The following is an 18,224-nucleotide window of genomic DNA, read 5'->3' as shown; positions in this document are numbered from 1 at the left end:
GAAATTTAGTAGCACTATGCATGGCAAACAGCAGCAGCAAATGCTATAATTAATACCTAAGCATGGCAAAGATCAAGCAGAAAAAATATTACACTAAGGACAACAATGCAGACAAGGGAAATGTCTATTCACATCTTAATGTCTATGTAATTAAAGTGGTGCACCACAACAACTTACTGTAAAAAAAAAATATTACCATGTACTTGAAAAGAAATTTATGTGTGCAGTTACTGTTACTAGACCCTTCTTATTGTTCTTTCCTTTCCAAGTGCTCCTTTTTTTTAAGAATGTGGATTAAAAATTTATTATTTAATAGATCTGTTGACAGAAAGTGTTCACATTAGCAAATGCATTTTACTTTATAAAAGCAATGCTGCAACACAGCTGGAAACTAGATATCAAATGAAATAAGCAACTATAAAAAACAAAGCATAAAAATATAATTCAATAATCATGTGACATTTCATAAGTTAGTAGAAACTCTCTCAACTCTCGTAGAAAGACGCTTGTCATAATCAGGTGTGCAGATGTAAAAATATTTCTCGTCATTTCATTAGGCATTTCAGTAAATATCATAAATTAAGAGCTCCACAGTGTAATCATATGTTTTCAAGTTCGACCGTGTCGTTTTTGCGATGCTTTCTACAAAGGAATGTCAGAAGCGAGGTTAATGGCCTCTTTTTTTCTCCACCTAATGGCTTTTTCTCCGGGCGGCTGTCGCCCAGCTGGGTGCCCACGACGCATTACGTGCAGGTGGTCACTTAACTTTCTTACCGAAATATTTACAACACCAATTTCCGCTACAGTGACAGTCTCATATAAAAAAGTTCACAGGTCAAGAATTTACGTTACAAATGTGTAGAAACAAAATCCTGTAAATATAACAGCATCCAAAAAAATTTTCGCCAGCATTGTGATACATTCACGCATATACACACATTTCATAACTCTTAAAGCACGATTCTTGGTTTCCAACAACCTTTTTCACAAACCAGAGTCCCTAAACACAACTCATTATTCCTTACCTTATTCGTCGACACTTCTTCAATATTTTATGATAACAGATACATAGCATACTCAAATAACTCATATAGCATCAGCTTATTGATCATAAACATACCGCAACAGCATAATACACATAGTAATCGTAATAATAGCATCAAAACACCTCAGTCAAATCTCAAAAACGTCGTAGCATCCTCCAATAATTTCAAAACCTAAAAAAAAATTCTCTGCTCATGTCAAAAGTTTCATCCACCTCAAACGTACTTTAAAAATCGTGATCCCATACCAAATATATCATTCAAAGCTCTCATAATATCACAATGGTTCCGAAAAAATATGAACATTTCACAAAGTACAGACGAAATACGATTTCATAAGTGTGAAGTTACCCAACTGTGTAATTGCGTAAACATGTGTCACTGATGTAGTAAAAATAGTTTATCTCTCAGTTAAATGATCAGTTAGCTGTGTAATTTGTGTGTTAGAGAAATATGGTACCGATGTGTAAAGTTGTATAAGCAAATACCATATTAGCTAGGGCTCCTTGTGCTTGCCAAACACATGGTACACAAAGTAGGCGTGTACCCCCCTGAGGATTAATGTAATTATACCCTCAGGTGTTACAGATTATTGCAATGGAATGAAATGTATCACGGAAAACCTTTGCATCAAATATCATTAAAAATAAATGTTTTAAGTACAAAATTAATCACTCAAATACGTGTACTGTAGCGCTAAACTGTGCGTCTTGTTGTAAGATAATCTCTGTGGAAGTCTCGTAGTTATCGTCCTCCGAAAGCTAAGTTCTGCAGAAGCGAATCTACTTACCTCATGATAAACAAAAGTGAAATGCTTTGTGTATAGATATCGTAGTTATTACGCTTATTGTTGTGATGAATAAAGTACTGTACTGTCTCATTGTAGCTATACTACAAAAGTTACTACTAAAACATGTTTTACTTTCCAGAATAATACAGAAAAACTGTGCAGAAATAAAACAGAAACACTGCTAAAGCAACATTGTATATTTTCACTCATTAGTAGCATCGTGATAAAATCGTGTAGCTGTCACATAAACTAATCACTATGTCATCTGGTATCTCACAGAAAGTACTTTAAATCCAGAATGTATTTTCAAGTAAACCTAAATGTTGCATTAGAATCTCATTAGCAGTACCAGCATGTGTCCTAAGTATGTAAGCCTGATAGTCGTTATGTAATCGTGCAACTAACAAGCAAGAATGTACAAATACAACACTGTGTAGTCTGTTCACTATAACAATGCATTCGTAATTTCTGTTTAAAAATGTTCCCTAGGTTCTAGGCTGGATATTTAACTTCAAACATTGTTGCATGTTAACAGTTTCTTAAGTCTGACAAAGCATACTAGAAATCTGAAGTGAAAAGTTTTATGGCAAAGACAAAGTTAAAAAGCAGATTATCTTTCAATAAACGGTTTTACATGTGAAATGTGGTGTAAACCTTTACTCTTCCTAGTACGCAGAGTTTCAACTTCAACGCAATTATCATGTGGTATACGTCGGATTCAGTAAGGGCCATTGTAAACTAGAAAGAATTTGTGACTCAAGTGTTTCTTCTTATGTGACAATGAATGAGCTTTAATGAGAACTTTCTGACCAATACGTAATTTCTTTGCATTTGCTTTACCGTGTAGTTTTCTCCTTTTGTCTGCTGCAGATTTTATATTTTTAATAGCCAAATCAATTATGTCTATGTGTCGAAGTTTACGTGTATTCGGGAAAGGTACAAGCTCTCTGATTCTGTTCGGTGGTTTTTCATTCTTCAGTACAAGAGTAGGTGGTAAAGCAGTGGAGTCATGAGGCATTTCATTCAGCACGTTTTGAAATAAGTGTAAATATCTGTCCCAATGCTGATGCTTTCTGTGACAATAAAGTCTGCAAAGCTTATTGATTTCTTTCATAATCCGTTCAGATGGGTTACAATGTGGTGAGTACAATGAAATAAAAACAGGTTTGATTTTATGGTTGCGAAGCATGCGTGACCAAACAGCAGATCTGAATTGCGGTCCGTTATCTGAAATGACTTTAGCAACGAGGCCAACTTCACGTAAGAAATTTTTAACAAAGGCGTTGGATACAGATCGTCCAGTGGCTTTACGTAACGGAGTGAAAGAAACAAATTTGGAAGTAAGTTCAACAGCGACTAGAACGTACGAAAATCCATTCGATGTTGTGACAAGCGGTCCCAAGAGATCAACAGCAGCAAATTCTTTTAATTTAGAAGGAATAATAGGAAACAACGGAGCACGATGTGAGATAGTAGATGGTTTCGCCTTTTGACAAAGTTTACAAATAGACAAGACTCTTCGAATTCTCTTTTCCATATTGTTAAAATAACAAGTCGTTCGAAGAATATGATGATATTTTCGTGGACCAAAATGTGCGTAGCTGAAATGAATGTACCAAATGAGCTTATTAACAAAATCGTCTGGCATGCAAAGTACCCATAGCTTGTCATCAACAGTGCAGCGTTTGAACAGTATGTTGTTTCTAACCAGATAATAATGCCGAATCTGTGTGTGTGTCTTTTCATGCCATTTGCTTTTGATGTCTTTCCAAATCGGATCTTTATCTTGTTCATGAGCAATGTCCTTTAAAGATGTGGTGATGAAGTTTTCAAAGGCGACTTTCTGAATGTAAAGAATACTGAAATTTTTCTCGAGGTTACCTTCTGTGTTACTTTTCTCAAGCCCAGCTGGTGCGCGTGACAGTGCGTCCGCAACAATGTTCTCCTTGCCGGGAATGCAGACTATTGTGAAGTGGAATACTTGCAGAAACAATGCCCAACGTTTTAACCTGTCATGATTTAATTTTGAAGACATAAGAAATTGTAATGCACGATGATCACTGTATACTTTTACGTGCTTACCAGAAAGAAAGAAACGGAATTTGTTAAATGCCCAAACGATTGCTAAAGCTTCTAATTCAGTAACTGAATAATTTTTTTCAGATTTTGTTAGCACTCGGCTAGCAAAATCAGTGGTTTTCTGAACAGTAGTGTCATTTTCTGTGGCTTCTTGAAATAAATGGGCACCAAGACCGATTTAGAAGAATCCGTGTTAAGGCAGAAATCTTGTGACAGATCTGGATGAGCTAGTATTGGCGCGTTAAGTAGCGATTCTTTCAAAGAATTGAATTCCAACTGTGCTTGTTTGTCCCAGTTCCAAATAGTATTTTTTCCAGTGAGAGAACAAAGTTTTGGTGTAACAAGAATTTGCATATTCAGAAAACGACGGTAAAAATTTACGAGACCTAGAAAACTGCGGACTTGTTTTTTGTGGATGGAACTGGAATGGCTCTGATTGCTTCTAACTTTTCAGGATCCGGCTGAATGCCTTCAGAAGAAATAATATGTCCCAAAAACCTCACCTTTGACCTACCGAATTCAGACTTTTCCAAGTTAACTGTAATTCCAGATTCTGCAAAAATACGTAACAAACTGTTGAGGATGCGATTATGTTGTTCCCATGAAGCTTCTGCTATTAGAATATCGTCCACATATAAGGTGATGTGACGTTTTAAGAACTCAGGTAATATGGAATTTAGCCCGCGAATGAATGCAGCTGAAGAAATGTTCAAACCAAAGGGAAGTTTCCGAAACTGATAACAAACGCCGAAACAAAGGAAAGCTGTGTATTTTCTACATTCTGGATGAAGTTCGATCTGATAAAAGATGGATCTGAGATCAATGGAAGACAACACTTTTACACCATTAAAATTTTGAAGAAGTTCTTCCACCGTTTGCGGCCTGTCTGTTTCAGGAATAATGATAGTATTGATTTGTCTCGAATCTAAGACAAGCCTGATCGATCCATTTTTCTTCTCAACAACATGTAATGGATTGTTGTATGAGCTTACTGCAGGCTCAATAACGCCCTCGTCAAGCATAGATTGTATTTCTGTTCTGACACGGTCCCTATAATGCGCCGGAATTACGTATGGTCTAACACAAAATTTAGTGTGCTCACGAATACGAAATTGGTATTGAAATCCCTTGATTGTTCCTGTTTTGTGAGTAAAAACTGTGGAATGTGGTTGTAAAATCTCAAAAAGGTCTTGCCTATCATTGTCATTACAATTCTCAATTGTTTGAATTTTATTCTGAATTAACTCATTAGTATCAAATTTGCCATCGATATCACCCCTGCCAGTACTTGCAGAGTGATTGTTAGTGTCAAGTTCCGTAGAAAATTCCGAACTGTTGTCTAACAGGAGGTAAAGCCGATTAATTTCTTCGTCATGGTTTGAGAGCCAATCTTCAAATTTCAAAGCTACTGACTTACCTTCTTTTTCTAAACTTATTTCAGCATCGTGAAAGCTTAAGATTGCTTTGTATTCATTCAAAAAGTCTACTCCCAGTATAATTTCCGTCGACAATAATGGAACAATAAGAAAGTTCATAGAGAAACTGTGGCTTTGACAAAAGAATTCTAAGTTGGTTTGTTGGCGTACATCTACACTTTTTCCAAAGATTGCACCTTGTAATTTAATCTTACGTAACGGAAGCGTGGGGCAATCGTTCGATTTGTTGCATTTGCTAAAGGCTGTTTCACTAATTACTGAAATGGGACTGCCAGAGTCAAGTACTGCCGTAAATTTTACGTCATTTACTGTAATGTGAATCACAGGATATGCAATGTTGTTATGTTTTATGTCGTGTTCCTGGAGTAAGATGTCTCTAATGTTTTCCATTATTACGTAATTACTAGCTACGGCAGCTGCGTCGTTAGTTTCATACGTACGTTTTGTGGCTGCCAGCGGTATGAGTCATTGCCTATTGTCTCTTTGTTGGCGCGCGTCGTTATTGGGATTTGGAGACCTAACTTCTACAAATTCACCGTGACGAGAGGGCCCTGCCCTGTTTAAATCCCGCCAGTTCTGATGCAATTCGGGTCTGTCGTTACGATCACATCGTCTGTCGTCATGTTGGTAGTTCCTGTAGTTTCTTTCTTGTCAGTTAAGTGGTGGAGAATTTCTCCCTGAATCGTAACTGCGCGCTGGACCATTGCGTCTAAAGTTATTCTGTCTCCCTTAGTAATAATTATTTTGGTTCCCATATTGTCTGTTTCTTTGATTGTCTCTGTAATAGTCATTACTGCGGAGAGGTGATCTTTCCCTGTAATTATTACTACTCTGCCAATGGTTGTCATACGGGTGGTGTCTGTTTTGGTCACGGTTTACGTTATAAGAATAGCCTTGTCGTGTATTATTTCTGTCATCGCGGAATTGTGACAGATGTGACCTGTAATTGTTGTGCTCATGTTATCGCGTTCCGCGATTGTCAGTGTCAATTTCCAGTTCTTGTAACAGTCCCTGAAAAGCTTCAATGTCGTCTTTGCAACGTCCTGCTAAAATAATATGCCGTAAATGTTCAGGTAATTTGATTAAGCAAATGCGGATGAGTTCTGAGGGGCTGTATGGGTTTGAAAGATACTGATTCTTATGCAACATGTCTTCAAAATATTTCATAAGACTGGAAAATTCAGATTGTTCGAATCGTTTCATCATTATGATGCTATGTTTTACTCGGTCTTGTGTAACTTGAGACCAATACGCTGAGAGGAAGGCATGATAAAAATCTCCTTCACTGTGACAATCGTGAATGACCGATCGCATTCTTACAGCTGGTTCATTCTCCAAATAGCCACACATAAATTCTAACCTGTGCTCCAATGACCAGTTGGGAGGAAAACAATGAGAGAATTGATGGAGCCACGCTTGTGGATGAATGTCGTTGGCAGAATTCTTAAATGTTTTGAATTTACGTGTAGTAATGAACAGCTTATAGTCAAAATCATCGTGTCGGCGAGTAGCATATCGGTCATTGTTACGTCGTGTCGGCGGTTCCATCTCAAAATCCAATGCGCCTTTCCAATTTCTTTCATAATTTCCGAAATGTCCTATTTTATTATTTTGTGGTTGTTCCGTATATCTATGTCCCTCTTCCCGTACTGGAGCGCGAGTGTCCTCTGAAATATGTAATTCTTGTATTACCTGCGTCAACTGATCTTGTACTTCCCGGATTTCTCTTTTGTACTGTGTATTGATTTGATTTTGATTTTGTTTGAATTTTCTAATTTGTTCATACTCTTCTGTGTCAGTGAAGGCTACAGGTCTTGTGTCATTCAGATCATCATCTACCTTTGTAGATAAGTTAGTGACCTGATCCGAAAGTTCGGCTACTTTCTCCGATAGTGAACACATTTCCTCAGTGTGTTTTTCTGAACCAAGTTTCAGAGTGTCCATTTGTGTTGAAATCGTATCTACTGTGTCCTTTAAGTTTTTGCAATTTGCGTAACCGAATCGGTAGATGCAACTGAATCAATTTTAGCTTGCAGGGTGTCGTGATTTTCATGAACAATAGTTTGCAGTTCTTTTATGGCTGCTTCATGATTCTGTAATGCATTTTCATGAGGCGAAAAAATAGGTTGGAAATGCTCACAAATTTGTGTTTTTACGTCATTACAGACTTTTTGACATTTCGATTCGATTTTATGTAACTCAGTAGTTAAATCTTCACGTGTTTGTTCAAGTGTGGTGTCTAACTTTTGAAGATTTTGTTCCATTGTGTCTAACTTTTGAAGCTTTTGCTGTGTTTGTCTCTGATTTTGTTCCATTGTGTCTAACTTTTGAAGATTTTGTTCCATTGTGTCTAACATTGAAGATTTTGTCCCATTTGTTGCATTAATTGCAATAATAATGTATTAGTGTCTGGAATCTGTTTCTCTATGGTTTTTTTGCAGTGCATTTTCACCGGCAACATTCACATTTTGACAAGCAGAAAATGTGTCTTGACTCATTTGAGAAAACGGTGAGGACCCAAAACCTGAGTCTACAATATTTGCAAAATTGTGTCCTGTCATTCCCGATTCCTGAGGCGAGCTGTTGCCGACCGATCGATCGATAATGCTTCCCTCTTCACTAATTGTTTCACTGTCCAAGCCATTGTTTGCCACCCGCTCCATTTCCCTATGCACAGTTACCAAATTACTACTTTGAATATGAGTTAATTCATTACACGGTGGCGCTAACACACTGCTTTTGTCTTCGCTGTCATTTCTCAATTTACTTTGGAGCCTAGTGTTACGTTTTTCACACGCCATTATTGTCACAATATTTCACACGACAACACAGAAAAACACAATTTGAAGAGCAAAAATAGGGGAACACATTAACATAGCACTGAAAATAATATCTAGTTAATTGCAGCTGCGAAATACTTGGTGCAAATCTAAATGTGTGCCACACCTGTTTTACTGTACAACAATGAAAAACTGTAACTACAAAGGAGATTCTCTCTACAATTACGCGCTAGCAATAAACAAAATCTACACTAATTACACAAACTACAAGAAAAATCAGAAGATTCCAGTGAGGTATCCTCGGCTAAGGGTCGACATATGAAACTTCTCCTTTGAACAATTATACATGAATGTGCTTATGCTGAAACACAATATTTTTAGCGCAACGCAATCTGACTTCCAGAAATCCCTACAAAAGAATGGCCCTGACTAACATTAAACTATACCTTTCACAAATCACTTACCTCACAAAAATCTTCGCTACTCAAGCTACTGCAATACAGTGAGCGCCACTACTGCCAGCTAAATAAAAGATTCAAAGTACTGAAGGCACTAACTACTGATAGGGATAGTTAGCAAATGAAAGATATTAATAAAGAACAAACAATGTATTTACCTTAATAGTCATAATATATATAGCAGTTCATGACAAATTACAGAACTCCGCCATCTCTCTCCCCACATCTACCACTGCTGGCGGCTCACCTCCAACTGCGCAACGCTATGCGCTGTTCACAGCCAGCTGCCTAACACTACAATGGCGAGTATTACAACAATGCAAAGCAGCCACAGACTGCACACAGCACAGCCAGTGATTTTCATACAGAGGTGGCGTTACCAATAAAAAAACCTAAACAGCCTACTTACAAATAGTACGCCATTTATTAGCTCCTGTTTTGAATGATGACTTGTGATGGTTTGTTGCTGGGCAATGAGTGCCAATGTTCTCTGTAAACAAACGATTTATGTACATTATTTTGTAATACTATGACACTTATTAGCTCCTTTTTTGAATGATGACTTCTGATGGTTTGTAGCTAGGCAATGAGTGCCAATTTTCTCTGTCAACAAACGATTTATGTACATTATTCTGTAATACTATGTCATTTACTAGCTCCTGTTTTGAATGATGACTTCTGATGGTTTGGGGCTGGGCAATGAGTGCCAATGTTCTCTGTAAACGAACGATTTATGAACATTATTCTGTAATACTACATACATGGTACAGAAATGTTCAGTTGTTAGACTAGTGTAATTCTCAATGAAGACTAGTATGTGACTTAATGTCCTTCACCTTCTGCCCTAATTACCAAGAATTACTGCAATATCCGTTTGTCCTGTATCCTCATGATCATGAAGCACTATATTTGGTTTTTGCACTAATTCTACGTTGGTATACCTTACGAGAACGTGGTGTTGACACGACATGCTGTCCACCACCTTGAGCGATGGAAATGTTACAATAGTCCCACTGTTTGGTGTACCTAGTGTACTACCAAAATGATAGCATGGAATATTTTTACGACATTTCAGTGTCTTGGCTACACTGATTAATACTTCAAGGAAAAGAACTTCAGATTGTCTCGCTTGGTGTTGTGCTTCTGCAGAAAAATATGGACTTTCAGTACAGCTGCGTGCAACCTAAAGTGCTACAACCATGACGCAATCCTTCCCATACCTTTCCTAGTTCTTGTAAAATGGTAAACACTTATACAATCCGTTTAAATTCTTGTAAAATGATAAAGACTTATACAGTGCATGTGCACTTTATTTCACTCCTCATTATGTTTATTTGTTGTAAAAATGCTAAAGAGTTTTACAGTGTGTGCGCACTTTATGCCATTTGTACTCATTACATATACATTTTGTGATTCTCAGATATGTTCTGAACTACAATGCGTGTGCACTTTTGCCATTTGTTAATATGATTTGTACTCATTGTGATTCTGAAATATGCTCTCTACTACAGTGCGTGTGCACTTTCGTCATTTTGTTAATATGTTTTGTATTCATTGTGTATATATTTTGTCATTGCCTGATATGTTCTGCACTCAGTGCATGTGCACTATATTTTACTTCATGTTCTGCACCTATATATCTGTATATATTTTGTGATTGTAAAGTTAATTAATTAAGAAAAATTTGTTGCTCATGGCAAGTCCAATTGACTCAGCATCGCTGCCAAATTTTTGCCCCCCCCCCCCCCCCCCCCAGTGGAGGGTTATGAAAGACGTGTACACTGCCGGCAATGAGCGAGGCATGACAGAATCTCTGACCAGAGAGGAGTTTATCGATAGCTGTTGCTAGTCTGCGCTTGACCGCGCGAGTCGACAGTTGGATAGCAGTAGTAGTCTGGTACAGTAGTTAGTAGCGAGTGGACGGTTGCACTGAGCGGGAGTCGGGATGCGTCGGCTGTGTGCTCGGCTCGCGACTCTGGTCACGATTCTGGTAGATGAGTATTGTTGTAGAAGGTGAAGAAGCAGCATTGCGCATATTTAATAATGTATGTTAATTGTAATTTAATTTGTTCAAAGAAATACCCCAATAATAATTTCATAATATAAAGCAACTCTTTTAAAGAAAAGCAGTCATTTCAATTTAAAGAATTTCCAATCCATTATCATTACATCCAAGAATCAAAAAAATATATGTATATATACGCCAGCATTGCACGAAGCTGTGTCAAAAAATTGCAACATAAGAACAGATACAGATGCAGTTTTTTATTGAGGTAAGAATTTTTGCTTTTTTTATTCAGAATACAGGGCCGAAGGTCAGCGCTGCTGTCCTTATAAAATTTACCAGATATTATTATTTCTGTTAGGAAGTAACATTTCCTACATGGCTCATTATCATTGTCTTATAATTTTGTGGGGAGGTTACGCTTGGCTCACATTTCACATTATTTATTTTTAAAAATTCTGCTGGGAGGTTACACATGGCTCATTATCATTGTCATAATTTTGCGGGGAAGTTACAGCCTCTGAACAAAAATGGTTCAAATGGCTCTGAGCGCTATGGGACTTAAGAGCTGAGGTCATCAGACCCCTAGAACGTTGAACTACTTAAACCTAACTAACCTAAGGACATCACACACATCCATGCCCGAGGCAGGATTCGAACCTGCGTCCGCAGCGGTCGCGCGGTTCCAGACTAAAGCGCCTCGAACCGCTCGGCCACACCGGCCGGCTGAGCCGCTGAACTCCACATTCTGTGAAGAACCATTTAGCGCCTAGTGGTTGTTTCACTGTGCTATCTCTCTCCGCAGATGCTCACAACAGTAGCACGTAATTATTGGACGAGATTCACCGTTTTCGATTACTCGTTCGCAGCCTCTGCGTGATAATACCTTTGTCAAAGTCGCTTATCTCAATGGATTTCCCCATTTGCAGTCCATATTTTAGCGAGTGTCTTCTCTGCTTACGTACTTTTGTTTCCGCTTCATGGGCAGGTAACGCCACCGAGTGGCATCCAACGTCGCGGTGGGCAGTGGTCATAAGGTTTAAGCTGATCACTGTATTTATTCGCAATGTTTACAAATCGCTGCTTTTCTGCAGCTGCCTCAGCTGTTGCTAATTCAGCTGCGTGCTGGATACAGGCTGACGTCCTTCGAGTCACCTCGGCGTTCGAACGTCCAGGAGATGTCAGCGGTCTGGGTGTGCTCGGTGGGTGCCGGCCAGCTGGACGGCGGCTACCCATCGTGAAGTGGTTCTGCGGAGTGTGCTGAGTCCCACTCCGAATTCTATTATGCCCCTTGATGACCCATCCGCGGTCTACATGCTGTCAGTAGTCGTATGGACGGTTGATCCCCTCCCTACCACTGACATGTTTCAACAACCGAAGGCGCCTGAATGTTGATCTGGAACGTAGATCCCAAGAGGTCCTGTTGCTGTCTCCCGCGTTGAAGTCTGGTATTGGCAGCACTCTGCGATGTGGTGTCCGCGGAATACAGTCAATTTCTCTATCAGTAAACAGTAGTTGGCGAGCAGCATGAAGTTCATTTGATGGCGATCGTCATCTTACGTGGGTTACTGCTGTTACAATGGCAGGATATCTAGATTTAAGTCAGTTTGAACTTGGTGTTATAGACGCCGCACGAGCGATCGGACACAGGTAGTGTTGAAGTAGAGATTTTCCCGCACGACTATTTCACGAGTGTACGTGAATAACAGGAATCCGATAGAACATTAAATTTCTGACATCGCTGCAGCCAGAAAAACATCCTGCAAGAAGGGGACCAACGCTGACTAAATACAGTAGAATCGTTCAACGTGACGGAAGTGCAACCCTTCCGCAAATTGCTGCAGATTTCAGTGTTGGGCCATCAACAAGTGTCAGCGCGGAAACCATTCAACGAAACATCATCGGTCTGCTTTCCGAGCCGAAGGCTCACTCGTCTACCCACGACACATAGCTTTACTCTTCGCCTGGGCCCGTCAACACCGACAGTGAGCTGTTGATGACTGGAAACGTATTGCCTGGTGGTCGAGTCTCGTTTCAAATTTTATCGATCGGATGGACTTGTACGGGTACGGAGAAAACCTCAAGAATCCGTGGATCCTGCATATCAGCAGAAGACTGTTCGAGATGGAGGAGGCTGTGTAATGGTGTGGGTTGTATGCACTTGGAATGCTATGGGACACTGATACGTCTAGCTACGACTCTGACTGGTGAAACGTACGTAGGCATTGTGTCTGATGACCTGTATCCATTCATGTCCATTGTGCATTCCGACGGACTTGCGATAACTCACACTTCTGTAATTGCTACAGAGTGGCTCCAGGGAAACTCTTCTGACTCCCCAGACATGAACATTATCAACCATATCTGGGATGTTCAGAAGAGATCTTCACCCCCGCGTATTCTCACGGATTTATGGAGAGCCCTGCAGGATTAATGGTGTCAACTCCCTCCAGCACTACTTCAGACATTAGTTGAGTCGATGCCATGTCGTGTTGCGGCTCTTCTGGGCGATCGCGGGGCCCCTACACGATATTAGCCATGTGTAGCAGTTTCTTTTTCTCTTCAGTGTACATTCCCTGCAGTATCATAATCATGTTATCGAGTGTTATTACAGTGAATGTCATCGATCCCAATGATCAGCTCATCACGAGAGCTGGAGAGCTGGAGTGTCAAAAGGGACCTAGTGTGAGGCTATGACGCAAATCTCGATTTGTAATGACCAAATGTGTCCCTCTTTTGCTACATTCTCTTAACAGGATGTTAACTGTTGTGTTGGTCCTTCGGTATGTACTCTTATGAAAAAGAGATAGCTTCCAGCAACATGCCTCACGATCTCACCAATATGCTTCTCTCGCATCCTTTGATTTTGCGCCCTCTTACTCGGCAGACACTGTCGTCGACCTGTCCCATTTGTGGCATTAAGCCTCGCTCTCTGTTTCCTCCTCTGTTTCTAGCATGACCTGAATTTGCCTGACGCAAGGTGAGTGAATTTTAATAAATTATTACTAATTTCTACCCTTTACTATTCTGTACCATAATAGTAGGTTTTATCGCAAACACTGCGCCCATCGAGAGGAGGTCGAAGCAGTTGTAAAATACAGGGTCATTGTTGTCAGTGGGTTCCAATGAGAAAGCTTGTTCCTTTTTTTCTAATAAAAAAAATGTTCTGGTTTTCAATAGTCGGATGTAAGGTAGTCATTTATATTATTTTTCTTATCTCTTTTACATATAGAGCAATACTTCTTTACAATATGAGTGCTTTAGTATGTAGTTCCTTGTCGTTTCTTTTGCCGTGGTAGTCTCTTCTGTGAATCAGTAATGCTAACATGATGTCCGACTGAGGAAAGTGGCCACATCACTTCTCGGAAAAAGTGGCCAAGATGTCCATTTTTCCCAAAACCTTACTTTTAATCTGTTTACTCCCATAAGGGCTACTCCCATATAGGACACACAATACTACTGTCTGACAGCCACGTCCTTCTACATACAAAGCTATCTTCCGTCATTCCACCCCTTCGCATTTTCAGTTAAATAACCATTGTTATTTAAAATCATTTATATTCTCTTATACTTAGCGTAATACCAAATTTCGATAGAAATCGGTGTGCTGCAGCCACTTGCGTTTTATTCAGATACTAGGGCGTAAAGATACCTACAAAATATGTCCATAGATCAGACCAATAAATTTCGGACCCTGTTGCGCTGTAAAATACGATTGACGCGGTACAGAACGAAATGATGCTTTCTTCCACAGTAGCAAAGCAATTTCATCTTCCGCGTAATACGCTGGAAAGTAAATTTCTGGGAGAAAAATAGACATGCAGATGATGGTAAAAAGATTATGGTAAGCTTATGGAGTCTGTTTGATAAAGAACGAGAACAAGAAACACTTAACTGCGTTTTTTAAATGGAAAACCGATTTTACGGAATTACAATGAACGATTTGTGGAGATTACATTCCATTCGGCGGAATGGAACAAAATACCGCGTTGTTTTAACAAGCAATTGAATACGGCACAAATATCAGCACCCTAATATTACTTTTAGGATACCTACCTCAATGGCTGGAGGGCAGGTTTTTAACAAACTCAACATAAACTCGTTTTTTGATATCCTTAAAACAGTGCAAGAAAAATAATTTAATCCTGCTCATCGTATTTATAAGGTGTTTGATGCTATTAACAGTTTAATCCAAGAACATATGCGAGGTGCCGGGGCTAGCAGTGTATTTAACACTAAATTATTCTCGAATATTCATATGGAAATGATGCTCTAAGCCCCCCCATTTTCTAACTCCTACCTTTGCTGTTGCACATGGATTAATAAGAAACGAGAACTGACTGTAACCGACCCTGCAAGTAGAGTATAAAAGAGTTTGGCACCTGCAATAATTTAATTTGATAGACATTAATTAAATAAAGGAAAGTTCCAGTAACGTAGTGAGAAATGAAAGGGTTGCTCTACCGATTAACAGAATGAAAGTTATGTCCAAAATAACAATTTGATTTATTATGACTAAACTCAAAATCTTAAACAAAATACATGAACATTTACAATACATCAAATTGGATCAAATTGGATGCTCAAATAAATGCTGTGAAGGTGAAATTGTCCATAAACTAGATTGTGACATTTATGACGAAGTGGTATGTGGAGCCAATTCCTTGCAACTCAAATCTTAAGAGAAACACCCAGCCAACTCAACATTAATTGCTGCTATGATAGTGATAACTCAGACATTGAACACCCAAGACAGAACAAAGTTAGAAAAGACGAACAGGCGCGCTCTGATGAGCTCTGATTATCACAGGGCAAATTCCCTAGTCTGTCGGTGCTGCGGAGATACATTACCAAGCTGTCTTCTCAACTGCAAGGACACGATCTGGCGTACCGGAAGCGATGGCTGGTTGCTTCGACGTTCCGTCGTGGTGATGATAATGTCGCGAGTATTGCCCGAAACAAATGGTCCTGGTCTGGTTGTTCTAGACTAAAGACTTCCTATCAATACAAATGCGCCTCTGAGGGAGATGAAGAAGGCTCGCCACACAATCACTGACGGTACAGTGATTGATTTTAACAAGCGAAGTCACACAGTAACTCCGATACAGTCAACTTTAGCCAAAACTGCCCAAGACAGACAACATAGGCCGCTTGTACGCAGAACTCTCAATTGCCAACTGTAAAACGACCCATTAGAAAAATTGTACAAGACTGTGCTTAAACTGACACACAATGTTTTTGGCACAACGCAATCTGACTTTCAGTAATCCCTACAAAAGAATGGCCCTGACTAACATTAACCTATACCTTTCACAAATCACTTACCTCACAAAAATCTTCTTTACTCGAACCACTGCAAAACAGTGAGCGCCACTACTGCCAGCTAAATAAATGATTCAAACTACGGAAGGCACTAACTACTGATAGGCATAATTAGCAAATGAAAGATTTTAATAGAGAACAAACAATGTATTTACCTTAATAGTCATAATATATATAGCAGTTCATGACATCCATTCTTACAAATGTACTGTTTCTGATGGACTCACCTCCAGATTATCCATTCTCAAAAATCCGCCATCTCACTTCCCCACATCCACCACTGCTGGCGGCTCACCTCCAACTGCGCAACACTAGCCGCTGTTAATATCCAGCTGCCCAACACTACAATGGCAGACAACAATGCAAACTAGCCACAGACTGCACACTGCACAACAAGTGATTTTCATACAGAGCGCTAAGTGGCGTTACCAATAAGAAAACCTAAACAGTCTAGTTACATAGCCCCCCTGCTCCCCAAAAAATTTTTCAAATTGTTTTGGATACTGGCCAATACATATTTGTTAAAATTTTTTTACAATTACAATAACAAAGAAATCAAATGCACACACTTACTGATAAAATGTTGGTCAAAACCTAAAATTTTCTCACAGGCTATAAAGGCAGTCGTGATCGTTCATCACAGTAAAATAGCAGTGTTTTTCTCAAAGTCTGAGCAGTAAAATAAAATGCACACAGAAGTAATGGATTTCCATGCAGTCTTGAAGAAGTAGTGTTGTCCTTCCAACGGAAAGACAGTGCTGATTCTCGAGATGCAGACAGGCAATGGGGCACAACAGAGCAAACCCACAGCAGAGTTAGTCGAAGTTTTGAAGAATATTGGTAGGTAGGTCATTACAGAGCAGACCCACCGTAGTCCTGGTAGAGATTATGGTATTGGTGGGCTACCAGAGGTGCAGACCCAGTTCTGTCCTTGTATAAATAATGGTATTGGTGAGTTATAAAAGGTGTAGACCCACTGCAGTCCTTGTAGAGATGGCTAGCAGCCATTTGCTGTGACTGTGCAGGTGCACAATCGCCATTGAAGAGTCTTGAGGAGAATATAGCAAGTCCATGAACCACCACTTGTGCACTCACAAAAAATTTTTTTGAAATGCCCTTAGAACCAGCAATGCTGTTATCCAGTCCCTCGCTGAATTATCAACACACGTGCAAACACTAACAGTCCTCCTTTTTTTCACATATTGTGCATATACTATGACCAACAGAAATGTGTGCAGTGAAATGAATGCTTACAAGTTACTTAATTTGACAAACTGGTGTCAAGTACAATTTTATAACATGTGAATACAATTACAGAGTCACAGAAAACATCATTAAAACATAATAATACACATAACATTTGTAGTAATACAGGCTTTACAAAAGAACAGAAATAAACATATAGACCAGTGTTACAGGAATTATGACATAAATAAATATATAAAATAATGAGAATAGTTTTCGAAACATTAATTTCACATATGAGCATTGAAACAGAACAGAATTAATAATGTCTAAACATCTTTACAATGTAAATAACATATTATTAATGCAAATTATATTTGAGGATAACAGTATTCCTCATCATAGTGAATGTAGCTGAGTATTAGAAAAATTCTACAACATAAATCTTATCAGATAAACACATAAAGACAGGAAGAACACAAATACACAAGGGTACACAAACACATAGCGAAAAAATACAAAAGGAGAGGACAGGGTTTGTTCTACTGCAGTATTTTGCAAACAAAATGTTCTTTACTTCTTGGAGATCTCCTTTCATTCATCATTACTCCCAAAAAGTCCTATCTATACCTCCTTTCAGTATTCTATTAATCCTCTTTTAAACTAAATATTTATGATTGTACAATACACATTTTTGCCAAAATCTTTTTCATATAACTCCACAATGCATTCTTTCCCTATTCTTCACAGTTAGTTTCTTATATAGTCTACCCCCTCTTAAGCTAACTTAAATCTACTATATATATATATATATATATATATATATATATATATATATATATATATATATATATATATGCAGCAGTACAAAACGATCAACACAAACAGCAATGACAAAAAAATGCAAATTTGCAAAGCAAGCAGCAGTACATCTAAATTAGCAAAGCAAATGCAACATTACAACTAATATGAGCCAATGTGCAGCAACAAGAAAAATAAATCAGTAGTAAAACTGGATTAACAGAGTAATACAAAGTGAAATTCAGTAGCACTATGCCTGGCAAACAGCAGCAGCAAATGCAATAACTTATATCTAAACATGACAAAGCTCAAGCAGAAAAAATAT

Source organism: Schistocerca nitens, chromosome 7, assembly GCF_023898315.1.
Source record: "Schistocerca nitens isolate TAMUIC-IGC-003100 chromosome 7, iqSchNite1.1, whole genome shotgun sequence".
Classification (NCBI taxonomy): Eukaryota; Metazoa; Arthropoda; class Insecta; order Orthoptera; family Acrididae; genus Schistocerca; species Schistocerca nitens.
Note: the sequence above shows the minus strand (reverse complement) of the source record.